Source organism: Aethalodelphis obliquidens, unplaced genomic scaffold (genome assembly GCF_003676395.1).
Source record: "Aethalodelphis obliquidens isolate GAN/ISIS:26980383/991018 unplaced genomic scaffold, ASM367639v1 scaffold1052, whole genome shotgun sequence".
Classification (NCBI taxonomy): domain Eukaryota; kingdom Metazoa; phylum Chordata; class Mammalia; order Artiodactyla; family Delphinidae; genus Aethalodelphis; species Aethalodelphis obliquidens.
In genome coordinates, this window is record NW_020838963.1 from 1 (window position 1) to 8,026 (window position 8,026).

The window sequence follows — 8,026 nt, forward strand, 5'->3', positions numbered from 1 at the left end:
CCGTTTGGCTTTGACTCTCGACTCTGGTGGTCTTGTGGAGGGGCCTCACGACCTTGGGCATTTCATTTGGGGGCTCGTCCGGGATGCCCCCAAGCCCACCAGACATCAGGTCAACGGGTCATCGCTGACAACCGATCGGTAAGTAAGCCGGCTCAGGGTACCTTCTGTTTTGGGGACTAGGACGGTCCTGGCGGACGCGCTATAGGACACCTAAGTCGGGTGTGGTTGGAGACGTCCACCACGACCCATCTGGGGCTGACAGCCCATCTGAAGCGCGCACGCGATAACCTCCCCTTCCTCCTTTTACAGGCTCCGCTATTGGGACTGCTCTTAATCACTTTTGGTTTCAGAGTAACCTTCTCTAACCAATCTCTTCCAGGACCCAGACATGGGCCAAGCACAGAGTACCCCCCTCTCCCTCCTTCTCGCTAATTTTGGGGATGTAAAGTCTCGAGGACACCACCTCAGTCTGGACATCCGGAGAAGAAAACTAATCACCTTCTGCCACTCTGAATGGCCAGCTTTCGGGGTTGGCTGGCCCACCGAGGGCACCTTTTGTCTTCCTATAATCCTAAAAGTTAAATCTAGAGTTTTCTTGCCAGGAAAAGAAGGCCATCCGGACCAGATCCCCTACATCCTGGTATGGCAGGACCTGGTAGAAAACCCTCCTCCCTGGATGACCCCCTTTTTGTCATCAGGGTCATGTAAGAAGATCCTTGCGGCCCGACCAACTAAACCCCCCAAGCCTCAGACCCCAACTGCACCCATACTCTCTGATAGCCAAGACCTCCTTCTCCTAGACCCCCCCCCCCATATGAACCTCCTCCTTTGGCCCCACAACCGGTCCCCCTTCCTGCTCCTGGCCCTGCTCCTCTCCCCTTGGTAGAACCTCCTGCGGCCCCTCCCGAAGGGCCACCCAGGCTAGAACCGGAGGACCGAGAGGCAGAGGCACTACCGGTCCTCCTGCCCAATGAAAATAATTCCCATGGGCCGGCTGGGCGCACTTGTGGACGCACTCAGCGCGACCCAGGGCTCCGCCATCCTGATTCCACCATAGCCCTACCCCTGCGAGAAATAGGCCCTCCCGATGAGACAGGGAACCCCCGACTCCAGTATTGGCCATTCTCTACCAGTGACCTATATAATTGGAAGACCCAGAATGCCCGCTTTTCTGATAATCCTAAAGACTTGATAGCTCTTCTAGATAGCGTTATGTTCACTCATCAGCCCACCTGGGATGACTGCCAACAGCTCCTCCGGATCCTATTCACTACCGAAGAACGAGAGCGAATCCAGCTGGAGGCGAGAAAACTGGTTCCTGGAGATGATGGTCAACCCACCGCTAACCCTGACCTCATCAATGCAGCCTTTCCCTTAACTCGCCCCCCCGCAGGATGAATGGGACTATAACACCGGAGAAGGTAGGGGACGACTGCTCATTTATCGCCAGACTCTAATGGCGGGTCTCCGGGCTGCCGCGCGCAAGCCCACTAATTTGGCCAAGGTATATTCAATTATACAAGGTAAAACAGAAAGCCCCTCCTCTTACTTAGAAAGATTAATGGAAGCCTTTAGGCAGTATACCCCTATGGATCCAGAGGCCCCCGAAAATCAGGCTGCCGTTGTAATGTCCTTCGTTAACCAGGCAGCCCCTGATATTAAAAAGAAACTCCAGAAGTTAGAAGATCTGGAGGGCAAACAGATACAGGACCTACTCCGTATCGCCCAGCGCGTCTTTAATAACCGAGACGCCCCAGAGGATAAACAACTTAAAGCCACTGAGAAAATGACTAAGGTCCTGGCCGCCATTGTTCAGAAAGATCAAGAGGGCCCCCCAGCCACTCGACCTCCCAGGCGACCACTGGACAGAGATCAATGTGCCTATTGCAAGGAAAAGGGCCACTGGGCTCGGGAATGCCCCAAGAAAAGGCAGCCGCGCCCCAACCAGAGGCAATGGCAACCGAAGGCCACCCCAGTCCTATTTACACATGATGCAGAGTAGGGGGGACGGGGTTCAGACCCCCTCCCCGAACCCAGGGTAACCCTACAAGTGGAGGGGAAACCAGTCCAATTCCTGGTGGATACGGGGGCACAGCATTCGGTCTTGGTTAAGCCCCACGGGAAAGTTTCTAACAAATCCTCCTGGGTCCAGGGAGCTACGGGAGTCAAACATTACCCCTGGACCACTCAGAGAACTGTGGACTTGGGCACGGGAAGAGTAACCCATTCCTTTCTGGTCATTCCCGATAGCCCTTGCCCCTTACTGGGGAGAGACTTACTCACTAAAATGGGAGCACAAATTCATTTTCGGCCAGAGGGGCCAATCGTAACAGACCCTCACGACCAACCCATATCTGTGCTCACCCTGAACTTGGAAGATGAGTACCGACTTCACCAGGAACCACCTTCCCAAAATCAAGATATAGAGTCATGGCTTCAGCAGTTCCCCGAAGCATGGGCAGAAACAGGGGGGATGGGACAAGCCAAACATCGCCCAGCCCTATTCATAGAGATCAAACCAGGGGCAGATCCTGCACGTGTCCGACAGTATCCCATGCCCATAGAGGCCAAGACTGGTATCACTCCTCATATTCGCCAGCTTCTTGACCTGGGGATACTGCGTCCCTGCCAGTCGGCCTGGAATACACCCCTGCTGCCAGTCCGCAAACCTAACAGTAAAGACTACCGCCCAGTGCAGGACCTGAGGGAAGTTAACAGACGGGTCATAGACATCCATCCTACTGTGCCCAATCCATATACTCTTTTGAGCGCCCTTTGTCCAGAAAAACAATGGTATACTGTGCTGGACCTCAAAGATGCCTTTTTTAGTTTACCCTTGGCGCCCAAAAGTCAAGAACTCTTTGCCTTCGAATGGTCAGATCCCGAGAGAGGTATAAACGGACAACTCACTTGGACCAGACTTCCCCAAGGATTCAAAAACTCGCCTACCTTGTTTGATGAGGCCCTACACGAGGATCTCAGTGAGTACCGGAGACAAAACCCCGATGTAACCCTCCTGCAGTATGTTGATGATCTCTTAATAGCTGCTGAGACCGCTGAAGCCTGCCTGCAGGGAACCAGAAACCTCCTACGGACTCTCGGCACCCTGGGATACCGGGCCTCTGCCAAGAAAGCACAGATCTGCAGGCCTGAGGTAACTTACCTGGGATACCTATTGAAAGGGGGGCAACGATGGCTCACAGATGCACGGAAGGAAACCGTCCTCCGCATCCCCAGACCCACCACGCCTCGACAGGTGAGGGAATTTTTGGGGTCAGCGGGGTTCTGCCGTTTATGGATACCCAAATTTGCTGAAATGGCCAAACCGCTATACTTAGCCACCAAAGAGCAGACGCCCTTTGAATGGACAGAAGAGGCTGAGCAATCATTTCAGCAGATCAAAACTGCCTCGCTATCCGCACCCGCCCTGGGTCTCCCTGATGTCTCCAAACCCTTCCACCTCTTTGTGGATGAAAGCAAAGGCATAGCTAAGGCCGTGTTGACCCAGCCCCTCGGTCCTTGGCCCAGGCCTGTCGCTTACCTATCAAAGAAATTGGACCCAGTGGCTGCCGGCTGGCCTCCGGATGATCGCCGCCACGGCCCTAATGGTAAAGGATGCTGACAGACTAACTATGGGGCAGGAGTTACATGTCACCACCCCCCACGCCATCGACGGGGTTCTCAAACAGCCTCCCGACCGATGGATGAGCAATGCTCGACTGGTCCACTACCAGGGTCTACTGTTAAATCCCCTCAGAATCAGCTACACTCCGCCGCGGGCATTAAACCCTGCCTCCCTATTACCTGACCCAGATTTGGACTCCCCACTCCATGACTGTGCAGAGGTACTGGCCCAGATCCATGGGGTACGGGAAGACCTACGTGACCAACCCCTACCGGATGCACAAGTCACATGGTTCACTGACGGCAGCAGCTTTGTCCAGCAAGGTCAGAGGTATGCGGGGGCAGCGGTAACATCAGAAACTGAAGTGATATGGGCAGAGACTCTCCCCCCAGGGACCTTAGCCCAAAAAGCTGAATTAATTGCCCTGACCCAAGCTCTCAAGATGAGCAAAGGCCAAAAAGCCACCATATACACAGACAGCCGGTATGCTTTCACTACCGCACATATACATGGGGCAATATACTGAGAGCGGGGACTACTCACAGCAGAGGGCAAAGACATCAAGAACAAAGAGGAAATCCTGGCCTTGCTAGCGGCCATATGGGAACCCAAAATGCTAGCCATTGTACACTGCCCAGGGCATCAAAAACCCACGAATCCAGTCGCCCGAGGCAACAATTTGGCAAACCAGACGGCTCGAAAGGCGGCACACACTCCAATACCATTACTTCCCCTGCAACTGCCGGATCCAGGGCCCCGGGAACTACCGCCCCAACCCGACTACTCGGAGGATGACATCAGATGGATGAGCAAGCTCCCTCTAACCCAGGTTAGAGACGGATGGTGGCGGGACGCTAAGAACAATATCCTCCTTCCTGAGAAACTAGGAACCCTGGTCCTTGAACGGATCCACCGTAGCACCCACTTGGGCGCCCGACGGCTACAGGATCTCATCAGGCAGACTGGACTTAAAATTAAAAATGTCTCTGAGAAGACTGAACGACTGGTTGCTGACTGTGCAGTCTGCCAACTCCATAATGCCAGCACCCACCCGTCAACCACTGGCATCCGGGAGAGGGGAAACCAGCCCAGAGCCTACTGGGAAGTGGACTTCACGGAGGTAAAGCCTGGCAAATATGGGTATAAATATTTACTGGTGTTTATAGATACCTTTTCAGGTTGGACTGAGGCATTCCCAACCAAGAATGAGACTGCACAAATAGTAGCTAAGAAGCTACTAGAAGAGATCCTGCCCAGGTATGGCTTTCCAGTTATGATAGGGTCCGACAACGGGCCAGCCTTCGTTTCCAAGGTAAGTCAGGATCTGGCTTCCATACTTGGGGCTAATTGGAAATTACATTGTGCATACTGCCCCCAGAGTTCAGGACAGGTAGAAAGGATGAATAGAACTCTAAAAGAGACCTTGACTAAATTGACCATGGAGACTGGCGCTAACTGGGTAGTCCTACTCCCCTACGCTCTGTTTAGGGTGCGAAATTCCTCCTATAAGCTAGGATTTACTCCCTACGAAATAACGCATGGTAGGCCTCCTCCTATCATCCCTAACCTAAAGACTAACCTTATCCAATTGGACCCAGAAAATAATCTCCTGTCTTCCCTCCAAGCCTTACAGCGGACACACGAGACAATCTGGCCCAAACTGAAAGAGCTATATGCAACAGGACCCCCGCCTACTCCACACCAGCTCCGGCCAGGTGACTGGGTCCTTGTCAAACGCCATCGACAAGAGACCCTAGAACCCAGGTGGAAAGGACCTTACCAGATCATCCTGACAACGCCGACTGCCATCAAGGTGGACAGCATAGCTGCCTGGATCCATTACACCCACGTCAAGCCGGTGGACCCATTTTCTGACCTCATCAAGTCCACTAAAGCTGACGTCACCTGGACGGTTGACCGGAGTAAGGACAATCCCCTCAAACTGACCTTGCGCCGTACCCTCCCCCATGATGACCAAGGTACTGCTGATAGCCCTAATGATAGTCCTAACCCTCAACCCTCGGGCCACGAGGGGAGGACTCGGCCCTTCCCCCGATAAGAATACTTTAATACAACAACTATACAGTGCACCCTGCGAGTGCAGGGGAGGTACTATGGAGGCTCCTGTTGTTCCCCGAGGGTATACTCATATGCAGGACTGCGGGGGCATAACTGCATACCTTGTTCAGGCATATAGGGCACCGGGGCCTCTCAAAGCTGGCAATGCTACCATAAGCCTAAGCCACTCCCCCCTCGAGCCACTTGCCCCTGTTCTACCTTCCAGGAATCAATGCATAGCATGTGCTATTCCTCTTACCAGCAATGTACAGGGGCCAATAACAAGACTTATTTCACAGCCATACTACAGAATAATAAAAGCCCCACCATTAGTGAGGGTAATAAATACCTTCAGGCTGGATGCACTGGCACCCCCGGGACCCCGGTATGCTGGAACACCAGGGCCCCCACACATATGTCAGATGGTGGGGGGCCCCAGGACGCAGTGAGCCAGATAGAAACCCGAAGACAGGTCTATCGGCATCTATACCCACAGCTCAGCTACCACCCCCTAATTCTCCCTAAGGTCAATCCCTCTGAACTGGACCCCCAGACCATGTCCATACTAGAAGCTACTTTTGCGCTTTTGAATACCACCAACCCCAACTTAGCACAGGATTGCTGGCTCTGCCTTCCTCAAGGACCACCCCGCCCTATAGCCATCCCCACCTTCGCCAATTTAAACATCAGCGAACGATGTAATCCTACTTCACTCCCCGAGCCGTTCCCCATACAATTTTCAAAATTTTCAACCACCTTTAATACCTCATGCTTTGTCAACAACGATTCCCTCTCTAACGCCAGTATTGACTTGGGAATCCTTTCATCCACTGGATGTAGTCAATATATCCCCGTGAACTCCTCCCTCTGTAGTCCTAATACCACTGTCTTTGTCTGTGGAAATAACCTAGCATACACCTATTTACCCCCGAACTGGACAGGGGTCTGCACCCTAGCCACCCTCCTCCCCAATGTAGACCTGATCTCGGGAGACACCCCATTGCCCATTCCCAGCTTTGACCTCTGGGCAGGGAGAACCAAACGAGCCATTACAGTCATACCCCGCCTGGTAGGATTAGGAATTACAGGAGCTGTGGCCACAGGGAGTACAGGTCTTGGGGTCTCCCTTCACTCCTATAATCAGCTGTCTAGGCAATTAATAGAAGATGTAGAAACTCTCTCTGGGACCATTCAGGACTTACAGGACCAATTAGATTCGCTGGCCGAGGTGGTCCTACAGAATAGGAGGGGCTTAGACTTGCTGACAGCTGAACAGGGTGGGATGTGCCTCGCCCTAAAAGAAAAATGTTGTTTCTATGCAAATAAATCAGGCATTGTAAGAACCAAGATCCACCAGCTCCAGGAAGACCTAGCTCGCCCGCGGCAGGAATTAGCGGATAATCCCCTTTGGTCAGGACTTCATGGAATGCTTCCCTTCCTCCTCCCCATCCTGGGCCCTCTACTATGCCTCCTTCTCCTCCTCACTATAGGCCCCTGTATACTCAGTAAAGTCAGGGATTTTGTTCGCGAAAGAATAAATACAGTCCAGCTAATGATATTAAGAACACAATATCAGCCCTGCGAGGCCTCAGAAATTGAGCCTTGAGGACCCAAGATCGGCTCCTCTGGTTCATGAGAAAGGGGGGGATGAGGGGGCTATGTTCTACTTTGGTGGGAATAGGACTGAGTTGACGCCCTGCATTCAATTTGTGCCTTTCCTGGAGTTTCTTTTCTGTTCCTCCCGGAGGAGAAGGGCCGAAAAAGGGCCATTCCAGGGCACGGCGCTGGGCTTGCCACATTTGGGAGCGCCGCCTGAAGTTGGGCGCACAGCCTCCCGCCGCCCTGCCGTTGGGCTGGTGGAGGCCGCAGCACTGCTAGGGTTGCATCAGTCTTCCTGTTTGCACTGTTTCTTTTTGTGACCAGGGCCCCCTGTTAAGTATTTCCAATTGAGAAGCGAAACCTCAGGAAACCGAAACTTAACTAGCCCCTCTCGCTTCTGTAATTACGCTTGCTGACCGCCCCCCCCCTCCCGCAACCGTCCAACCAATCAGACGGCGACTAGTGTCTTTGTTCAAAAGTCAACCTGCAACCGTCCAACCAATCAGACGGCGACTAGTGTCTTTGTTCAAAAATCAACCAATCACTACTCCCCACCCCTGGAAAGCCCCGCAGAACGTCCCGAACTTGTTTGTACCTGTCTATAAAAGAGCTGTACTAAACTCCGCCAGGACCTCTTAGCGTCACCGGCAACGAGTGCGCGGAGGTCCAGGTTCGAACCTGCAATAAATGACCCTTGCCGTTTGGCTTTGACTCTCGACTCTGGTGGTCTTGTGGAGGGGCCTC

General features: G+C 53.1%; 1 long non-coding RNA gene across 1 annotated transcript; it reads left to right on the forward strand.

The window, feature by feature from the left end:
* Nucleotides 1-54: 54 nt before the first annotated feature.
* Nucleotides 55-6,079, forward strand: LOC113616968 (uncharacterized). Its single transcript, XR_003431461.1, has 2 exons — nucleotides 55-138; nucleotides 5,251-6,079. It is a non-coding gene; the product is annotated as an uncharacterized LOC113616968 (long non-coding RNA).
* The last annotated feature ends 1,947 nt before the right edge of the window (nucleotides 6,080-8,026 follow it).